Genomic DNA, 13,745 nt, shown 5'->3' on the forward strand with positions numbered 1-13,745 from the left:
CGGCCTTTCGAGCCAGCACCGCCATTAAATATGATCATGGCTGATCATCCTCAATCAGTACCCCATTCTTGCCTTCTCCCCATATCCCCTGACTCCGCTAACTTTAAGAGCCCTTATCTAGCTTCCTCTTGAAAGTATCCAGAGAACTGGCCTCCACTGCCCTCTGAGGCAGAGAATTCCACACTCACAACTCTCTGTGAAAATTTCCACAGACTCACAACTCTCTGTTTAAGGTTGCTCTAGAGTGAAGAAGGAATGTTAAAAGAGGGAATAATGGAAGTTGAAGAGAGAACGGTCAAAATGTTGTTTAACATAATAGAAACGGAGAAGGTTGGGCAAGTAGATAGAGACAGATGCACATTTGGGGAAAGGGGGATAGAAATGTCAAATTAAAATAGAGAAATATAAAGGTGCCTTGGTGTTGGAAAGAACCTGAAATAGGCAAAAATGTACAAAGAATTGGAGAGAAATGAAGGAGATTGAAGCAAGACACAAGAAAAATTGCCAGTGAAATCAGTGTTAAAATTTAGAACAGAGTTGGTAAGATTGATAGAATTAGATGAGGAGCAATAACAAACTGGTTAGAAAATGTAGCTGGTGGCTAGAAATGGAGATGAATGAGAATGATGTAAGTTTTGCACATTTTTTCTTTTGGGAGATGTGCTGCCAGGAGTACTTAATAGCTGACAGCTTGAGATTATTCTTTGGCACCAAGGCTGAAAAAAGAAACAATCCACTATTTGGTTGGATAATGACTACCATCATGTAATGTTGGTTATGTCACCTTTAAATGCTACAGTTACTGTCTTTGTATTATGCCAGATGTTTTACAAAGTATGATGCATTTTTAATGTAGCAAATTGATTTTGAGCACTATACCATTATACTTGTATTAACTAATTAATTTAGAACAAAAACGAAAAATATAATTTGAACCTTCGATATTTTAGAAATTATAGTAAAGTGCGGACTGAAGTTGCTGCAGTATACAACTCAAGGTGGTGTAATCCTGTTTGTGTATTTCATCTGAAGATGCAATTATAAAAAAAACTACTATTTAATCCTTAAACATTGCACATTATTGACACTCATATTTTGAGTTGGAGGCGATGGCTTAAATTTGAATAGCACAGCTTTAAATTGAGTCATGTTTGTAATCAACCATAGGTAAATGGCATGAAAAATCTTCAATTCAATAATTTTTCTTGAAAAGTGGCTCTAAAACAAGGCCATTTCAGATGAAAGCCATCTTGTTGCTGTTTTTTCCAATAGACATTTTGATATTTCAGTTTATACCTTACGGTTTTGGGTACTTTAAAAGATAATTTATATTTTAAGGAAATAAATAATTTTCAAGCATCTACTTTTAATAGAAAGACCAGAGTTGTAATGAGTCCTTTATACTCTGGGTACTTGCTATTTCTTGAATGGAAAAGTCTTGCACTTGATATCAGTTTTACAGCAGTAGTCTTCTTTTGTACTTTAATCAAACTATGCTACGTCTGGTTATCTCATAGGTAATTTTTTTAACTACAGTATTGTTGCATTCAATGTGCAACACCAAACTTGGAGAAAGCACAACACTAAACTTAGGGTATTTAAATTATCTGCCACTATTATCCACACTGAATTTCGTTATCTAATTCATTGAAAAATAACTTTTTAATTTCATTTACTTCAGGGTCAAGATTTTTAATTCAAATTTTTTTTTAAATTAGAGCTTTACTGTAATTAAACCACTTAAAATTTGATTCCATTTACTCTTTTATACATGTTTTAAAATTGAATTAATAACTTAAAAATTGCATCCTAGTTGGAAATTTAAATTTTTTAAGTAATTTTAGTCCAAAGTGGAAATTTACTGTTTTCTAATACTGAAGAACTGATGTAGCTCAACTGATTTTTTACAATGGTGAGTGCAGTTGACCTCACTGATCGTCTGAAAATAATTTACAGCATTTGCTCTGGCATTTAAATCCATTTTATCCTTTGCGACTGAGATTATAATTTCCAATACAATACAATACATTACCGTTTATTGTCATTTGAACCTAAGTGAAGAAAAAAACCAAGACACACAATTAACACAATTTACACAGACATCCATCACAGTGAATCTCCAAACACCTCCTCACTGTGATGGAAGGCAAAGTCTTGTCTCTCCCCTGTACTTTATTCTTCTCCCGATGTTAAAGCCCCTGGTGGGCGATGGTAAGTCCCGCGGCCGTTAAGGCCACGCGGGGCGATGTAAGGCCCTGCTCCGGGTCTTTATGATGGAGCCCCCGGCGGGCGATGGTAAGTCCCACGGCCGTTAAAGCCGCGCCGGGCGATGTAAGGCCCCGCTCCGGGTCGTTTTTAACCCCGCGATTCGGGCCGGAGAAGTTGCAGTTGCGGGAGCTCCGAAAAGCGGTCTCCCACTAGGGGCCCGCGAGCTCCCGATGTTACCGTCCACCGGGCCTGCGGCTGGAGCCTCCGAAGCTCCGAAGTCGGTGACAGCCGCACGCCACAACAGCTCTCCACGCTCCAAAGCCGGCCAGCTACGCGATGGTGAGTCCGCAGGCTCTGCGACTGGAGCCCCAGGTCGATTCCGGTTGGAGGCCGCTCCACGTGCTAGGAAGACCCGACAGGGAATAGGTCGGGTCCCCGTACAGGAAAGAGATTTAAAAGCCAGGCTCTAAGTATAGTACTGAGCCTTGGTACATTTATGTGCAAAAGAACAGTTTGGCTCAGTCGAACCCAGATCCAAACACTTGCCTTTTTGTTTTGACTAGACTAAGTGGGACCCATTGGGTCCCTGTCACACAAGAGGCCTGGTCCCCCAACGCAACCCGTTCCCCCAACGCAATATTCCACCACTCACCCACAGCCCCTAACTACGCAGGCTCGACTCATTTCCCCTCATCCCAGAGCACTCCCTCCCCCTCCTTTTCATGTGTGGGAGGGGAGGGAAGTGGGGTTAATGGGGAGAGGCGTGTGGACGGGGAGGTGTAGGAGGGGGGGGAGTGGGGTGTGGGGGAGGTGTGTATGTGGGCAGGAAAGGTGTGGCGGGGGGGTTTGTGGGGCGGGGTAGTGCAGGGGTTTGTGGGGGACGGGGTGGGTTGTGGGGGGGAGGGCGGGGGATGTTTGGGGACGGGGCTTGTGGGGGATGGGGTTTGTGGGCGGGGATTGAGGGGTGTGGGCAGGGGGGAGTAAGCTCAGACAAAAGGCGGGGGGAGGCCCATGGGGGAGAGGGAGGGCATCACGGGGGTGACGCCAGCGAGGGGGATCGGAGGGGTAGTGGCTGGAATTGGCGGTGCGATGGGGACTTGCAGCGGTCGCTGGTCGTTCTCCACCAGGATCAGAGTCTCCACTTTCCATTTGGCGACATCTCCGACTCCGGGCTGGGCTGGGTCGGAAATCCGAGGCAGGGCTGCTTGGGGCATGACTGCTTGGGGCTGGGCTGGGCTGCTTCGGATCCCTCCGAAAGTCCGGTTGGAAACCTATGCTGACCAGTAAAGACCCGATGGTGCAGGAAGGGGTGGATCGTCCAGGGGAGTGACAGGGGAAGAGTCTAATCCTCGCGGCGCTGACTGGCAGGAGGAGAGATCGATCTGCAGATTTTTAAACCTCGCTAAGTTTTACGACATTCAACCGATCGGAACGAAACTTGGTGCACTCGCAGAGCAGGAGAACGGTGACTGAACTGACGAAAAATCATAGTTATGTATAGAAGATAGATATAGATAGATGGATCGATCGATGGATGGACGGACCGCCCAAATCTGACAAATATAGCTAATGCACTAGTCTTGCCTTTGGTACATGTTTTTTCTTAACTGTAGGTTATCAAAAACAATAAAGGCCCAATGTCCAAATAATTTCCATTGTTCTAATTGAACCAGAAAAATGTACAATTATTTGTTGAAATATATACGTAATCTCTTGGTTATCTAGATATGGATGCTAAATTATATTCCTGAAAGGGCATTGATGTACATGTATAGGAAGGTGCTGCAGATGCTGGATTAAACTGAAGAAAGACACAAAAAGCTGGAGTAACTCAGTGGGACAGGCATTATCTCTGAAGAGAAGGAATAGGTGACATTTCGGGTCGAGACCCCTCTTCAGATTGAAGTCACGGGAAAGGAAATTGAGAGATATAGAAGATGACTAGACTAAGTGGGAATCCCAGCATCACACGGGAGGGCTGGTCACCCAACGCAATATTCCTCCTCTCCACCAATTCCAATATTGCTGGCCGGGGGGGGGGGGGGGGGAGGTCTTTCTGTTGCGCTAGTTCATACTATTTGTTATTTGTTGATCACACACACCCTCCACCTCACACAGACACACACACACACACACACACACTCTCATTCACACACACACACACTCATTCACACACACACACAGACTCATTCTCACACACACACACACACACACACACACACACACACACACACACACATTCACTCACACACACTCACCCAATACTAAAATGCCAAGTAACTTCAGAACGTGTTGAATATACAGTGTGTAAAACAAATGTTTAAAGCCTCCTGTAGAGGCTGCTGCTGCTGCTGAAGCAAAAATGTGCTTTAAATAACATCCAACAAATACACTCACCATAGACAGAGCAGCTCTCCTGAATTATTCAACGGCGCCATCTTGACGTCACCCTCTCGCTGCTTGCTACGAACCGGAAATGACGCACTCAGCAGCAGCATGCTGCTAACCGGAAATGACGTAATCGGCGCCATCTTGCAACTAAGCGAAAATCACAGAATGAGCGACAATTTTGAAATTAAACACAGTCCTGATCTAATAAAATGTTTATTCACTTTATCCATCTGAAAACTGTTGCAAGTAAGCCCTTTAAAAGCCAACCCAATTGGCCAACAAAACACATTTGCTGAAAGACCTTTAAAAAGCCAATTGGGCAAAAACACTTTGCAAGCCAACAAAACACATTTGCTGAAAGCCCTTAAAAAAGCCAATTGGGCAAAAACATTTTGCAAGCAACAAACACATTTGCTGAAAACCACATCCCGGGGACTCACCGTGGATTAGACGTGCGTTCAGTGTTATTCGCAGCTCAGAGATCCGTGACCCTCTCGCTTCCTCCGTCTGGCAGAGACTGAGTGAGCCACGACACTTCCGGGTTTTATAGTCCCTCCCCCCTGCCGTCAGCGGGGGTAGCAGAGAGAATGGCGAATTTTTAAAAAACATTAATATCCCTCTGATTTTTCATCGATGGAAAAAATCCTCCGCTCCAGTCCGGCGGAGGGGGGCTCTGAGCAAGGTGGCCGTAAGTGGCGGCGTTGGAAATCATATCACAGTGAGTCAAAAGCGGTCAAGATCTTACTTTTAGTAATATAGATGTGGAGAGATAAAAAACAATGAATGAAAGATTCATGTACATGTGGTATAAATGACAATCTGGCAGTTTCTTCTCACTGCAATTGAGACTAGCTTTTCTAAAATGCCAAATTTGATTTAATTTGAATTGATTAACTGAAATGAATCTAATATCAACACCAGATTCACTGATCCTCTATTATACAGAGTGTAGCAAGAAAGAATGTAGAACCGTTCAAAGATAAAGGAGGGAATTTATGCTTTGAATCAGATGATGTAGGCGAGGTACTTACCTACATTCTTTTGTACATATGTACACTGCTTTGCATTTGTATTCACCAAGGAGAAGCATATGGAGGACAATGAAATGACTGGGAATACTAATATGCGAGGAAATTATATCCAGGAAATTATCGGCCATGAGCGTCCAGACTGTGGTAGGGAAGCTTTTGAAAAAGGATTCTTCAGGGAAGTATTTATCTCGCTTGTAAGAGTACGTGTTAATTAGGGGTGAGCAAGACTTTGTCCACGACAGGTGATGTTTTACGAACTGGGTTGAGTTTCTTTGAGGTGACAAAGTTGATCAATGCTGTTGTTTGTGATATGATTAATATTTGTTTGCATTGTTGAATATAAATAAAAATCTGTAAGCAAATGTAAATGGGTTGGTTAATAAGTTTGCAGGCGCTAAAATTGGAGTTGCGGACAATGAGGGAGGATGTTGTGGAATATAGATTAGTGACAGAAATGGATGGAGCATTAGCAAATAAAGTATAACGTGAACAAGTATAAGGTATTGCACTTTGGGAAGCTGAATGTAAAGAAAAAATATACAGCTAATGGCAAGATCCTTGCATTTCATTACATTCAGCTTCCCAAAGTTTATGTTAAATTCCATTCGCCATTGTTCTACCCATTTCTGTAGCTAATCTATATTCCACTATATCCTCCCTCATTGTCCACAACTCCAATTTTAGCATTCCCTGCAAATGGCAAGACCCTTAACAGCATTGTGTAGGAAGGAACTGCAGATGCTGGTTTAACGTGAAGATAGACACTAAGAGCTGGAGTAACTCAGTGGATCAGGCAACATCTCTGGAGAAAAGGGATAGGTTATGTTTTGGGTTGAGACCCTTCTTCAGACAGAGTCAGGGGAAAGGGAAACGAGAGAGAGATAGATAGATGACACATATAACCAATATGCTTAGAAAGAAATGCAATAAAAGATGATCAATAAAAGGTAGAGCCCACAATGGTCCATTGTTGGCTCTGGAATAGGTGTTAATGAGTTATACAGGCAGTGAAACCCAACAGAATGACAGTGAAACTAGTACGACGACGGGTGGGGGAGGGATGGAGAGAGAGAGGGAATGTAAGAGTTACTTGAAGTTAGAGAAATCAATATTCATACGGCTGGGTTGTTAGGTGATGTGATGTTCCTCCAATTTGCGTTTGGTCTCACTCTGACAATGGATGAGGCCCAGTACTGAATGGTCAGTGTGGGTATGGGAGGGGGAGTTAAAGTATTTGGCAATTGGGAGATCATGTAGGCCAAAGCGGACTGAAAAAAGGTGTTCAGCAAAATGATCGCCCAGTCTGCACTTGGTCTCACCGATATATAAGAGTCCATACCTGGAACAGTGGATACAGTAGATGAGGTTGGAAGAGGTGCAAGTGAACCTCTGTCTCACCTGAAAGGACTGTCAGGGTTCCTGGAAAGAATTGAGGGAGGAGGTATTGGGACAGGTGTTGCATCTCCTGTGGTTGCAGGTACCTGGGGAGAGGGTGGTTTGGGTGGGAAGGAATGAGTTGTCCATGGAGTTGTGGAGCGAACGGTCTCTGCGGAAAGGAGTGGAGATGAAGAGGTGGCTAGTGGTGGGATCCTGTTGGAGGTTGTGAAAATGTCAGAGAATTATGTGCTGTTTGTGACAGCTGATGGGGTGAAAGGTGAGGACTAGGGGATTCTGTCTCTGTTGCGAGAGGGGTAGCAAGAGCAGATCTGCGGTTTACGAAGAGACGCGTGTGGGCCTCTTCTATAATAGAAATGGGGCTCCCCCGTTCCCTAAAGAATGAGGACATCTCGGATGTCCTGGTATGGAACACCTCACCGTGGATGCAGATGTGGCGTGGACGGAGGAATTGGGAGTAGGGGATAGAGTCTTTGAATGCGACAGGATGGGAAGAAATTGAGTCTAGATAGATGTGGGAGTCAGTAGGTTTATAATATATGTCAGTTGATAGTCTATCTCCTGTGGTGGAGACGGTGAAATCAAGAAAGGGGAGGGAGGTGACAAGTGAATTTGAGTGCAGGATGAAAATTGGTAATTAAGTTAATGAAGTCCACGAGTTCTGCATGGGTGCAGGAGATTGCTCCGATGCAGTCTTCAATGTAGCAAGATAGGGCCAGTGTACGTCTGGAACAGAGATTGATCGACGTACCCTACAGAAGCAGGCATAGCTGGGGCCCGTGGCTATGCCTTTGATTTGGAGGAAGTGGAAGGAATCAAAGGAGACGTTTTTGATAGTGAGGACCATCTTCGTTAGGCGGAGGAGCGTGTTAGCAGAGGGAAATTGTCTGGTTCTGCAATTGAGAAAGGCTTTAAGGCTTACCTGGTGAGGGATGGAGTGGCAGAGTGACTGAACGTCCACAGTAAAGATGAGGGAACGGGGCCCAGGAAAACGGAAATTATTAGAGATGATGGGGGTGTGAGGTATCTTGGACACAAGTCGGGAGGGATTGGACATGGGAGGATAGGATGGGGTTAAGGTATGTGGAAATGATTTCAGTGGGGTGGAATCAGACAGAAACAATGGATCTCTCAGGGCAGTTATGTTTATGGATTTTGGGGAGAAGGAAAATCGGGGCCGTGCCATGTTGGGGAACGATAAGGTTGGATGCTGTGGGTGGGCAGACAGCCGGAAGTGATAAAATCCGAGATAATCTGTGAAATAATGGCCTGGTGCTTATCTGTGTGGTGCTTGAGTCCAACGCCATAGCTCTCCAAAAGAGGGAGCACAGCAGATTGAGTGGTAAAGAGTTTGTATGGTATGCTTGCCTTCATCAGTCAGGGCATTGAGTATAAGAATTAGGAAGTTATGTTGCAGCTGTTTCGGACTCTGGTCAGGTGCATTTGGAGGATTTTGTGCAGTTCGAGTCGTTGAGTTTCGTGTCTGCCTTTCGAGTGAAAATAAATCCTATTCCTATAGTATAGAATATATTCCAATAGTTTTGCTATAAACGTCAGTCTCACTGACCTGTATTTTCCTGGCTTATCCCTGCAGTTCGTACTGAATATGGCAGCAACATTAGTTACTGCCCAGCCTTCCAGTATGCCTCACTGTGGCTAAAGATGGTGCAAAAATCTCTGTCAGCCCCAACAATGCCCCCCCCCCCCCCCTTCCACCCCTTGCTTCCCACAACACTGGGATAGATTTTAACAGGCCTTGGGGATTTGTCCACCTTAATGTGAGCCAATATCTCAAACATGTTCTCATTCCTGATAAACATTCCATATTATTAGGTTATTCAAATTACCTCACTCTGAACTATATCTAGAAATCTGATGTGTTGGGGTAGAATAATAAAACTGGTTTGCTTGCAAGGGTAATTGTTGCACCGCATCATTGAGCAGAGCAATTAGATTGATCTAAACTGAACTTATTCAGATAATTGAAGAACAAAGTGGCCATGTAACATATAGGTCAGTTTTACAACAATAATGTCATTATGCTTTAATATCACTGGCGATTTATAATCACTGACAACAAATAGAACAATAAAGCTGAGGTAATTCTTTATTGTTTAGATGATAACAGCTGATAAATTTAATTTGTAGCAATGTAATAGTGATTATAATTGGAGAACCTTTGAATAATATCAGTAAGATTTATCTTAATGAACAATATATCTAACTTACATTGATATAATAGAAAATTGTTACTGAGTTGAAACGGGTTCATTGACCTGTGCCATTTTACTATTTGTTTTCTGGAGTTGAGGTTTATAAAGCTTTCATAAATTATCATGGAGTTCGGCCTGATGGAAAGTCCAGAGGAATAAGGTTGAATTTACCAGATTATTGATTATACTGGGTCATTCTACAAAACTAGCCAGAAACTGAGAAGGGAATCGTGAGATGCACATTGCGGAGCAGATGCATTCAAAATCCAAATGCCTTTAAATTTTAAGCTTAAATTAAGTTTAAAACAGATGCAGTATTGACAAGTGCAATAGGGAAACAGTCCTGATCGATCACAATGTCAAATTTGGAAATTAACAAGAAATAAACATTGCACGCTGTGCTGTGATTTTATGAAACTTGGTATCTCAGGCTCCCATTGCCTAGATTTACTGTGTGCATACATTTTGATATTTTATGAAAGCAATGAAATTAAGGGATTTTAACAGAAAAAGAGTAGCACTTTAGTGGTGAATTAGCCATGATTTTAATAAATGGTGCAAGTGTCAAAATAGGATATTCCTGCTTCTATTTCGAGTTCTCGCATTCATGTGTCATCAAAGGCATGTCATACATATGAAAGAACTAATGGGTAAATCTGTTATAACTGTTGTTTGGTGTTCAAGAATTACAATATAATTGACTTATTCCTTTCCTCGTTTTTGCTCAAAAAATATGTTTAGCCAATCAAAAGAATATAATCCTTTCTAGTTAGCTTCACATTGCCTCGATCTGACAAAAACCATAAGTGTAAAATCAAACAAACTATAATACCACCAGAACACCAGTGCTTTAAAGATGAATCACCAGAATTGTTTCAGATTAATGTTCTTTCAACTAAAAGTACAGATGAAGCCAATTACATTTTAATTGATGACGTGCTATAATTGTGGCAAAAAACTGACCAGTGGAATCACCTCTGAAACAGCTTTTTAGTTTCTCTACTAGTCCTCCCAGATTTTACTTGACCATGTGGTAAGCATGCTTGACAGCTTAAAAAGCTAGATCTTCCTTTGAGAGATTAGTTCTGTAATATTTTAAGAGTCAAGGGTGTTTAATTGGCATGTGTACTGACAACAGAACAATTCGATTACTTGCTGGAGTTTAACAGGCCCATAAATGCAATAACATAGCAACGGTAAGAGGGCAAAGTTTAAAGGAAGTTTCAAAGGACGTTTTTTTACACAGAGGGTGGTGAGTTCCTGGAACGCGCTGCAGGCGGGTGATGGTTGAAGTAGATCCATTAGTGGCATTTAAAAAAATTTGTGTCGTCAGATGGAAATGCAGGGATATGGGTTATGTGCAGGTAGATAGGTCATAGAGTGATACAGTGTGGAAACAGCCCTTCGGCCCAACTTGCCCATACTAGCCAACACTAGTCCCAACTACACTAGTCCCACGTCCATATCCCTCCAAACCTGTCTGATCCATGTCCCTGTCTAACTGTTTCTTACATTATGGGATAGTCCCAGCCTCAACTACCTCCTCTGGCAGTTTGTTCCATACACCCACCAACTTTTGTGTGGAAAAAGTAGTTACCCCTCGGATTCATATTAAATCTTTTCTCCTTCGCCATGATCCTATGTCCTCAGGTCCACAGATTCCCCTACTCTGGGCAAAAGATTCTGTGCATCTACCCGATCTATTCCTCCCATGATTTTGTATACCTCCATAAGATCTCCCCTCCTCCTTCTGCGCTCGATGGAATAGAGACCCAGCCTACTCAACTTCTTCCTATAGCTCACACCCTCTGGTCCTGGCAACATCCTCGTAAATCTTTTCTGAACCCTTTCAAGCTTGACAATGTCTTTCCTATAACATGGTACCCAGACCTGAACACAATATTCTAAATGCGATTATACAACTGCAACATGACCTCCTAACTTCTATACTCAATACTCTGACTGATGAAGGCCAAAATACCAAAAGCCTTTTTGACCACCTGAACTACCTGCGACCCGACCTTCAAGGAACCATGCACCTGTACTAGATCCCTCTGCTCTACAACACTACCCAGAGGCCTACCATTTACTGTGTAGGTCCAGCCCTTTTTCGACGTCCCAAATTGCAACACCTCACATTTCTCTGTATTAATTCCATCAACCATTCCTCCGCCCACCTGGCCAATCGATCCAGATCGTGCTGCAATCTTTCACAACTATCTTCACTATCTGCAAAACCACTCACTTTTGTATCATCAGCAAACTTGCCCTGTATGTTCTCATCCAAATCATTGATATAGATGGCAAACAGTAACAGGCCCAGCACCGAACCCTGAAGCACACCACTAGTCATAGGCCTCCAGTCCGAGAAGCAACCTTCCACCATCACCCTCTGCTTCCTTCCATGGAGCCAATTTGTTACCCATTCGATCCAGATCCTGCTGTAATCGTTCACAACCATCTTCTGAAACCAGAATTTCATTGTCCTATCAGGATCACATGACAATAAACTCTTGAATCTTGAACCATCACTAAGTGATGGTCTTGGCATCATATTTGGCACAGACACTATTGCTGAAAAGCCTGTTCTTGTTTGGTACTGTTCTGTGCTCTATGTAACATGCAGATAATATACAATAATGAAAATACAGTAAATTAATAAACAATATGAGATAAGCATGATAGTACAAAAAACTCCATTATGTAGGCCGTCTTACAAGTTCATAGTTGCTGATGTTGGTGTTGTGCAGTATTCAGAAATCAATTAACCAACAAACCTGCACGTCTTTGGAATGTCAGAGGAAACTGGAGACCCAGATGAAATCCAGGCAGTCACGTGGAGAACGTACAAAATCCACACAGACAGCACCCTAGGTGAGGTTCAAACCTGGATCACTGACACTGAGGCAGCAGCTGTACCACTGTAATACCCTTCTCTGACTCATCATTATCTATTCGTCCAACAATGGTTGCGTCGTTGGTGAATTTAAAGATGACTGGAGCTGTGTCTGGCTACATAGTGTGTAGGAAAGAATTGTAGATGCTGATTTAACCAAAGATAGACACACAAAGCTAGAGTAACTCAGCGAAACAAGCAGCATCTCTGGAGAGAAGGAATGGGTGACGTTTCGGGTCGAGACCCATCTTCAGATTGGTATGGGATAAGGGAAACGAGAGATATAGGCGATGATGTAGAGAGATAAAGAACAATGAATGAAAGATGTGCAAAAAAAGTAATGATGATAAAGGAAACTGGTCATTGTTTGCTGTTTTTTAGGTGAAAACAAGAAGCTAGTGCGACTTGGGTGGGAGGATAGAGAGAGAGAGTGAATGTCAGGGCTACCTGAAGTTAGAGAAATAAATATACATACCACTGGGCTGTAAGGTACCCAAGCGAAATTGGAGGAACAGCATCTCGTATATCGCTTGGTCAACTGTCACCTCTTTCGGGGTTCATATTGTACTTGAAGCCATGCTGAAAATCAAGATGTGAGTTGGATGCCTGACACCTTAGGCCAGTAAATTTGCCTTTCCATATCTGGGGATTATGGGCAGCTGTTCAAGCCTATAAGATTTTGACACTTGTCAAATACAGTCATTAGAGCAATCTGAATTTGGAACTGTGGGTTGCTCCATGCAGAAGTCCTTTTCTAGACTTGTTGTTGAGTATACATTGGTTTATAGAAAATAACTAGCTAGACTGGTGCTGGTGCTACAGAAAATCCAAACCACTTTGCAGGAGACCTGTTATTTGGAAGTATAGACATTCTGTGAGCATAGGGATTCTGAGAACTATCCATAACCCATTGTTTCTCTTAAGTTGGAAGTACTGTTGACTAAGATCAAATAAATTGCACTGGCAGGTTAATTAACTACAGATTAGTACAGATCTTGGTTAATTTTATAGACCTATCAGAATTATTTATGATACGGCAACAATTCTAAAAAATTGAATATTAATTAATGAATTGCTATTGAATTGATTACTGTAGATCAGAACTACAGATTCCAAATAAGACGGATCATAGAATGTAGACTGACGAGTTTCAACCTGTACTTGCTGAGTAAATCACGATTTGTTGGGGAAGTGACCGTAGTCAATTACATTTTCTGAAGCACAGTATCCTCTATTGCTTGTGCAGCATTAATTACATTTCTTGTGCAGACTTTATTCGTAGACTGATCTTCGATGGATTTAAAACTTCTGTTCTGCATTATTTATTTAGTTGCTTATGCAGACTACATTTACCATCCCATCTACCTTCTAATCCCATGAAATCTTCAGTGAGATACCAATGTTCTAGTAGGCTTTCAAATATTCAGCTTGAATATTTAATATGATTGTGGCTGATCGCTACCCAGGACCACTTTCAGTAGTGGCTCCGTTGCCCTCGATTCACTTAATAGCCAAAAATCTGTTCATTTCTAACATGAACATACAGATAATCCCCCGATTTACATAAGGGTAACACTCCGTAAACCCTTACGTTCGTCAGATGTTTACACC

At 42.4% G+C, this 13,745-nt stretch overlaps 1 protein-coding gene across 8 annotated transcripts in view; it reads left to right on the forward strand.

Annotated features, from left to right (window-relative positions):
- atrx (ATRX chromatin remodeler) overlaps nt 1-13,745 on the forward strand; it is a 246,827-nt gene that overhangs the window by 213,930 nt on the left and 19,152 nt on the right. The gene's annotated exons all lie outside the window — the stretch shown is intronic.

Source organism: Amblyraja radiata, chromosome 12 (assembly GCF_010909765.2).
Source record: "Amblyraja radiata isolate CabotCenter1 chromosome 12, sAmbRad1.1.pri, whole genome shotgun sequence".
In the NCBI taxonomy this organism is placed as follows: Eukaryota; Metazoa; Chordata; class Chondrichthyes; order Rajiformes; family Rajidae; genus Amblyraja; species Amblyraja radiata.